Here is a 7,762-nt window from a genome sequence, read left to right on the forward strand (position 1 = left end):
TTAATTAGACCGCTTAAGTGATCTTTAGTCAGTTAAGCGATCTGCTTGTTAGATTTGCAAATAAGAAAAGATCGCTTAAGTGACCTTACGTCACTTAAGCAATCTGGTTTTCACCAGATCTAATCTAAGCAGCAGATTACTTAAGCGACAAGGATCGCTTAAGCGATCTAGTGTTCAGATCTGATCTGAGCAGCAGATCGTTTAAGCGATCTTAGGTCGCTTAAGCAATCTGATATTCAGATCTGCAGATAAAAGCAGATCGCTTAAGCGATCGGCTGTTATTTGCATATCTGAACATCAGATCACTTAAGTGACCTAAGATTGCTTAAACGATCTGTTGTTCAGATCTACAGATAACAGCCGATCACTTAAGCTATCTTATGTCGCTTAAGTGATCTGATCTTATCTGCAGATTGCTTGCTTTCTTGCTACTGATCAATTTGAACCTAATTTTCTAAATCTGCATGTGATCAATTCTGGCAACTGTTTCTCTTGTGGCCAGGTTGCTTGCAAATTGAGCACTTATTCATCCTCCAGGGAACATCATAGGCTGAAGGAATACGCTTAACTCATTTTCTCTCATTTTCTATCTTCTTGAATGGCGAATGAATGATAATGTCAACCAACTCTGGTAGCACCACCCACTGCTCTTCTAGATGAACTAGATATATCATTTCCAAATAAGTCAGCATGTAGTGATTTGCCATATAGAGAGAGAAGCAAAGTTCCATGTAAATTCTTGAACCAAAATCCGGCTTCTGTTGGTGTTTCGGTACTACTAGTGCATGAGGACAAGGTAAACGTTGAATGTTAAGCACTTTACATCTACAAATTTTACTAAGAAGGTTAACTAGAGCATCCGGACCATAACTGCGCACAGTGAACTCTTGAGCATTAAGAGGATAGGCAAACAGTGCATTTGACAGTTCCATACGTGCTCACAATAATTTTTCAACTGATAGAACAAAGGTTGTGGTAAAACTATCTAACTTCGTACGACGCTCATGGAACCACCATGACAGTGTCCTCTGGATTGCATAAAAAAGGGCAACTATTGGAAACTCTCTTTCTATTAACAACTTCGAATTTATGGACTTGGTTATATTCGTGGTCGTGACATCAAACCTTCTTTCAGGAAAGTAAGCTCTACTTCATCGCTCGAAACCAGCATCATGCTTAAGATACTTAGCAATTCTATCATCCTTGATTCGGATTTGCCGGAAGTGCGCCTCGAACTCATCAACTTGATAAGCTTTTACTATAATGTTGTATGTCTGAAGGAGGCCAGCACACTTAAAATTTTGTTTTATGTTCTCGCCAAGGTGCCTTATAGAAAATCCATGATGTGCTTGAGGGTGAATAGTGGCAATCCCCTTCTTTATAGAGTTGTGCCTATCGGATATTATGCACAACTCATCACTGTCTGGCACTATCGTATGTAATTGCTGAAAAAACTAAGTCCACGACTTGTCGTTCTCAGAGTTAACCACACACCATGCAATGGGATATGTGTGATTCTCACTGTCTTGTGCAGTGGCCACCAACAATGTACCTCCATACTTTCTTGTCAAAAAGCAATTACCAACAGCCAACACCTTTCTCATGTTTACAAAACCCCTTATAGCAGCACCGTAAGCAACAAAAAAATATTTAAAACTCATATTCTTGTCCCACTTCAAAGCCGTCTTGCTACCTTGGTTTGTCAACACAAGCATATAACGGTACGCTTCTAATACTGTGTACCCATGCTTCAGCATGCCCCTCACAAAATCTTGTGCATGTTGTCTCCCTTTTCGGCATTTCCAGTAACTAACAACGCATCCTAACTTTGTGTGCACAAGTTTCTGAATGTCCTTAAGAGATGGACCTTTCCCTTCAACAAACTGACTTGTGACAAATTGTCTAATAACATCAGCGGAGGCTTGTCGATGCTCACCTGAAATTTGTCCCAAACCACATGTTTGCTCATGGGTATATGTGCTAACAATAAATTTTTTCGGACTCCGCCAACCTTCTACAATAAACCTGCCACTTGCACTTTCGGTCACGACATGCAACCGTCAGTATCGATGAATTAGACTTTTTAGTGATGAACTCAAAATTACCTCTCACGACAACAAGTTTTAGCTTCCTCGCCACTTCCTCTTTGTTGTCAAATAAATACCCTATGCGCAAGTCCGATCCATTAGTAAAAACATGAACTGATTCACTATTACCTGCAATTGCCGCCTTTGAACCTGCATAAAGGACCATAGTGTTATCTTCCTCACAAACTACACCTTCTGCATAATTTGTGTTTAAAGGAATCTCTACATTTGCGGGAACATGTATGGGGTCTTCCTCGTCAACATTTTCATTCTGCTACACATGACCAACCTCTTCTACAGTGTCCTCCTCATCACCCAAATCACCGCTTACTCTTGATTTTTCAACTAAGAAATCAATGCCCTCGTAATTCAAATTAAAACCAGCATTCTATCCACCAACTTCCTCGTTATCCTATTCCTTTAAACCAACTTCCAACGGTTTATCTACAAAAGAAATCCTTAAAATCGGCCTTGAACCATTATCGCCCACATCAATCATATATAACTTCACACCTTCTTCTGACTTTAATATAGCAGGAGGTACCTTATAATGTTCAGGAACTTTGCTTAAAACATACTTCACAACTACATCACTACGTGAGCAACTCAAATCACCTCTTCTAATTATTTCATCAATCAACTCATCAAAACTAACCTCTGTGCTCACAGTAATTGGTATAACTTCTTTGCTCTTCCCAATCCACTTCCAACAACTTTCTTCCTCCATCCACTCACCAAAATATTTAACACCTAAAACAATTTATCCCATGTCTAACAATAGCCAAGTACCATAATGCAAGAAAAATAAATATTATTAACTGATATATTAAGGGTTGAAAGATTTTAAAAAGCATCTGCAGAGTCGCTTGAGCGATCTGGTGTATCGCTTAAGTGATCTAGTATATCGCTTACTGGATCGCTTAAGCGATCTAGTATAAATAAACCTGATCGCTTAAGCGATCTGCTTCCATTTACCAGACTTATAGCAGATCGCTTAAGCGATCTTCTGCTATATATCTGATCGCATAAGCGATCTGCGATCTGCTGCATTATACTAGACATACCAGATCACTTAAGTGATACACCAGATTGCTTAAGCAATCCATCATATCTAGAACACATTTTCAGTCATCTCCACCTACAATAGGTGCTACCACCCCCAGTTACCCACAATGTAAGAAGATATTCAACAAATTTCATTTTTTTCAACTTGCATTACATCAAACACAACCCAACAACCTAAACAACTAAATCAAAATCATAACCCAAACGCTATCCATCATTAAATCTTTGTAAATCAAAATACAAAATAGAAAGGGGAGATACACATACCTAGACGAAATATCAAGAGGAGGAGTAGGATCTGCGGCGGAGAAGATGTTAATGGCGGAGGAAGAAGATAGTGTTAATGGCGGGAAGAAGAAGATGTACAGGAAGGAGGAAGAAGAAGATGTAGACGAAGCTTAGAATAAACAGCAACCAGAGGAGGGATACGTTAATGGCGGGAGGAAGAAGAAGAAGATGTTAAGTCTGGGTTTGTTTGCAAGAATTTCAGGTTTTTTGGGACATATTATAATTTTTAAAAGATTACATAATACTTCATTAATCCTAATTAAGCCATGATTAGTATTTAATTGTTATTAGTTTGTCTTAATAAAAATTAAAGTCATTTAGTAAAAACTAAAAAACTACTTGGCTTTTTAATTAAATTCAAAGCCAATATGACATTTTAATCATGGAAAATAATAGAGTTACTGAAGGGTGTGCACCGAATTTGTGCACCGAATGACGTTGCAAAATCATGACCGTTGATTAATATTAACTTATAATGAATTAACGGTCAGGATTTTATCACGTCATTCGATACACAAATTCGGTGTACACCCTTCGATAACTGTGGCACTACTCTTTAATCATTTGCCCGATTTTGGTGCATGTTTTTTCTTCAAGAATGATGTTAACATAGTACTATTTGCTTTGGGTTAATATACAAAATCAGAGCCCACAAGGCAACAAGTATTATAATAATTGCACAAGTTAACTGCATAAGAGTTACTGGTAATTACAATCATTCATTGCACAAATGCTGTCATATGCTATGAATAGATTAAAATCTAGTCAATTTGTACTCAAATTTCTACAATGAGATCAGTGAAAATCAAAGCATTTGAAATTGTTCAAAGCTTTGGAGGCAAGTATTTATGAATTATTTATAGTTCCACATAATTCAGTTTACCAACAAGAATAGATGGCATTACTTGTAAACAAGATGAGCATTGAGCATGAAATGAATTAGTAAAACACCAAAATCACTATGTGACATCCCTTAATGAACTGATGATTTTCGAACATTGAAGTTGAATCGATTACATAATTATGAACTTGGGACAAAAAATCATCAGTATATAATTAGCTTTGTTACTTCCATCTATGATGTTCCTATCTTGGTGTGGGATCAGGAAAAGGAAAAGGAAAGCAGAAACGTAAGTTAGACAAAGTGCTCAGTTGGGTACTCATGCTCATATCCATTGTAATCATAATACAATCTTTCTCCCTTCGATATATGTCTGTTAGCTATCAGCAACACCCGGCACTCGCCATTGACATTGTACCTCACACATTTTAGGTTCTGCTTCTTTCTCCCCTCCCTGCAATTGCAACAGAGTCGGTTTTCTCATTAACTTGAAACAAAAGCTCCAATTTGTCTATTGGAACTTTTCAAAGTTTAATGAAGAAAGTAATGCTTATTAAAAAGGACAGAACAGTACATTGCGGTTCCAATTTGCTCTTAATGAATCTAAATGAGCCTAATATATTATTCCTCAACAGCTGTTTAGAATCCAAAATTTTCCCTAACAGAGCTCATCTCTAAATTTTTGTTTAACTAAGACCAAGTAAAACAAATATTGTAAATAGTGAGAACAATGCTGCATTAAAACATTCAGAAAACTAGACATCAAACTATACAGCCTCTTAATGTTCTTACGCAAAATATCAATTTAATGCTATTACCATCCAGTAAAAGTCGGTACTAAACAATATTACACCAGTTTAAAATACAAGTTTATAGACATCTGAACAGGATAAGCTAACCCTTTATTGTGACATAATTTATTTAACTTTTGGGGATAATATGACATAAACTACTTATTTGAACATGGCAAACTGAATTAAATGCTGAAAGTGGACTTACGCTGTGTGATTATTGATGCCATTTATAAAGCGGGCAATATTACCATGCTTATAAGGGCAAACGACAAGGCTTTGAGATGGATTAGCCGCATGAAGCAAGGTCATAGTACTATCACCATCATCATTTTCACGATTCTTCAAGTAATCAACATCTCCAACATATTCTGTAATCATTGTTAAATCTTTTATAAATCTATCTGCCTGTACAGTGAATCTGATACAAACAAACAAACATTCTGAGCTAAGAATCCAATCATCCAAATGTGTAAAATTAACTAAATGAATGAATGCATACGAAATCAAAGACCATATATTACATATACATACCCTTCCTTAGGATCATAAACAACCATGAGGGGTGGGCACTCCCCTTTGCTCATCATAAGTTTGCACAAATTTAAGGTTTCAGTATCTTCTTTCGACAATATCTGCAATGCATTTATAAAAAGATTCACTATAACCTCAATCAAAGATAGTTTATCTTTTTCTTTAAACTCTCTTTATTAATAATGACAACAAAAATTTGTTGAGAGTTCTTCAAGATTTGCAGGCAACACTAATGTAGAAATCCAATACAAAGAACATAAATCCCTTTTTATTTTTCTGGGGAAAGTCTAAGAGCCAAAGTCATTGAATAGGGAAGTTGCCATATGTAAAAAAAAAAAAACGGTTTAATATACCTCATTTGCTAAATTCAGAGAAACACTACTTCAAACTCTACATTTCTCATAACAATCTGAACTTGGACAGTCCAAAATGGTTCAAATGGTTTCAAGTCAAAGATTTTCCTCTGCACGACAAAAATGGCAAGATTCACACTGGAAGGTTTCAGATGGTTTAGAAGCTCCGTATTTCAATTCTAACACCCATAAAATCTCCAAATTAACGGAAAAAAAAAAAATTTATTCCAAAGTTTATATAAATTAAATAGAACATTTGCCGACACTAAGGTCAATTCAAAGAGCCAAAATCTCCAATTAAGACATAAACGTTATTCAAATTTACAGAGAAGCTTACATTCGAAATTCACCGAGTCATAACTTGAAGTTTCAAACTGTTACACATACTAAAGAATACCTAGAAATATTGTTACCATGTGGGCAGATTTTAGAACACAAAAAAGAAACCATCAATCAAGCATCAAGCTTCTATCTACTGTACATTAACTTCAAACATGTTAAAAGTTTAATTTAAAAATATAATTCTTTCAGTTACCTGCATTCCTCCCTTCTCGAGAGCTGCGCGATTTGCAGACCGTGGTGCCATGCAAGGAAAATAGATGAGCTCATTACTAAATCTTCCAGAGGCTCTCAGAGCTGTGGCCAGTGATGCCATGTTGCAATCTCCTCTTGGGTCATCAGTGGACTGAATGGCAATAATTTCTTCTTTTTTTGACATCACTAAACACTCACTCGCTTTCGCTTTCTTAGATGTCTGGAACAAACAACAAATTTAATTTAATTAATCATCATCAGCGACATAAAACAAACATAGGTAAAATAATTAAAACCAAAATTTCCAATTACCTTGGCTTAGTTTCTGAGCTAACTCCGGCGTTCTTTGAATCGAAAGAAATCAACGATTTTTGTTTGAACCAGAGGAAATGCTGCACATAAATCCAACAAGAAAAAAAGAAAAATCAACTAGTGGAAGCCATTTTTGGTATCTTAAAATAAATAAACCAGGCTTATTTTTTAGATCATTAAAAAAAAAATAAAGATTGGTACATGAAAAACAAACCCACGTAACTAAAAACCATAATTAAGAATAAACTTAAAAACGAAAAAAAGAAAAACAAACAAACTATCAGCCGGTGAAGTCCAATTCTAGTGTCTTATAATAAATAAAACAGGCTATTTCAAGATCATTAAATAGCAATAAAGATTGGTACATGGAGAAAAAAAACCCACAAAACTAAAACCCATAATCCAATGATAGAATAAAAAAATTTTAAAATTGGAGAAGAGAAAAAGAAATTGAGTGATGAACATACATTTGGGTATCTTGTGATTTGAACAAGAAGGGGAAAACCAAGAGCCTTTAGGCACAGAAATGAGAATGGTGTGAGGCAAAAGAGGTGAAATCCCTTATCGCATTGTCACAAGAAGCATTTTGGCTGGGAAATCGCCAGACACGCATTTCTGGCAGCAAGCATCCTCGTAATCGGAAACTTCTTCAGCAAATGAATGTGGGTTCGGAGCTTCGGTTCTGCGTCTCAGTATCATTTTAGTTGCTGTTGAAGGAAGCATTGAGCAAAAGATTAAAGAAACGGAAATGATTTTGGTGGGTTAATTGTGGAGCCAATTAGGGCTGTTCGCGCCCTATTTTGGTTTCGCGGGAAATGGGTTTTGGCGCGAACTGTTTTCGGCACTTGTCTTTCCCCGTGGGCCTGCGAGGTTGAGTTGGAATTGACAATATAAAATGCGAAAATTACCAAATCCCCGAGTTCACAACCCCCTGCCGCTAGTAAATTCGTTCTGACA

General features: G+C 36.3%; 1 pseudogene; it reads right to left on the bottom strand.

The window, feature by feature from the left end:
* Positions 1-4,327: 4,327 nt before the first annotated feature.
* LOC116110753 lies at positions 4,328-7,504 on the bottom strand (annotated as a pseudogene).
* Positions 7,505-7,762: the final 258 nt, after the last annotated feature.

The sequence above is a fragment of the Pistacia vera genome, unplaced genomic scaffold, assembly GCF_008641045.1.
Source record: "Pistacia vera cultivar Batoury unplaced genomic scaffold, PisVer_v2 Contig612, whole genome shotgun sequence".
In the NCBI taxonomy this organism is placed as follows: Eukaryota; Viridiplantae; Streptophyta; class Magnoliopsida; order Sapindales; family Anacardiaceae; genus Pistacia; species Pistacia vera.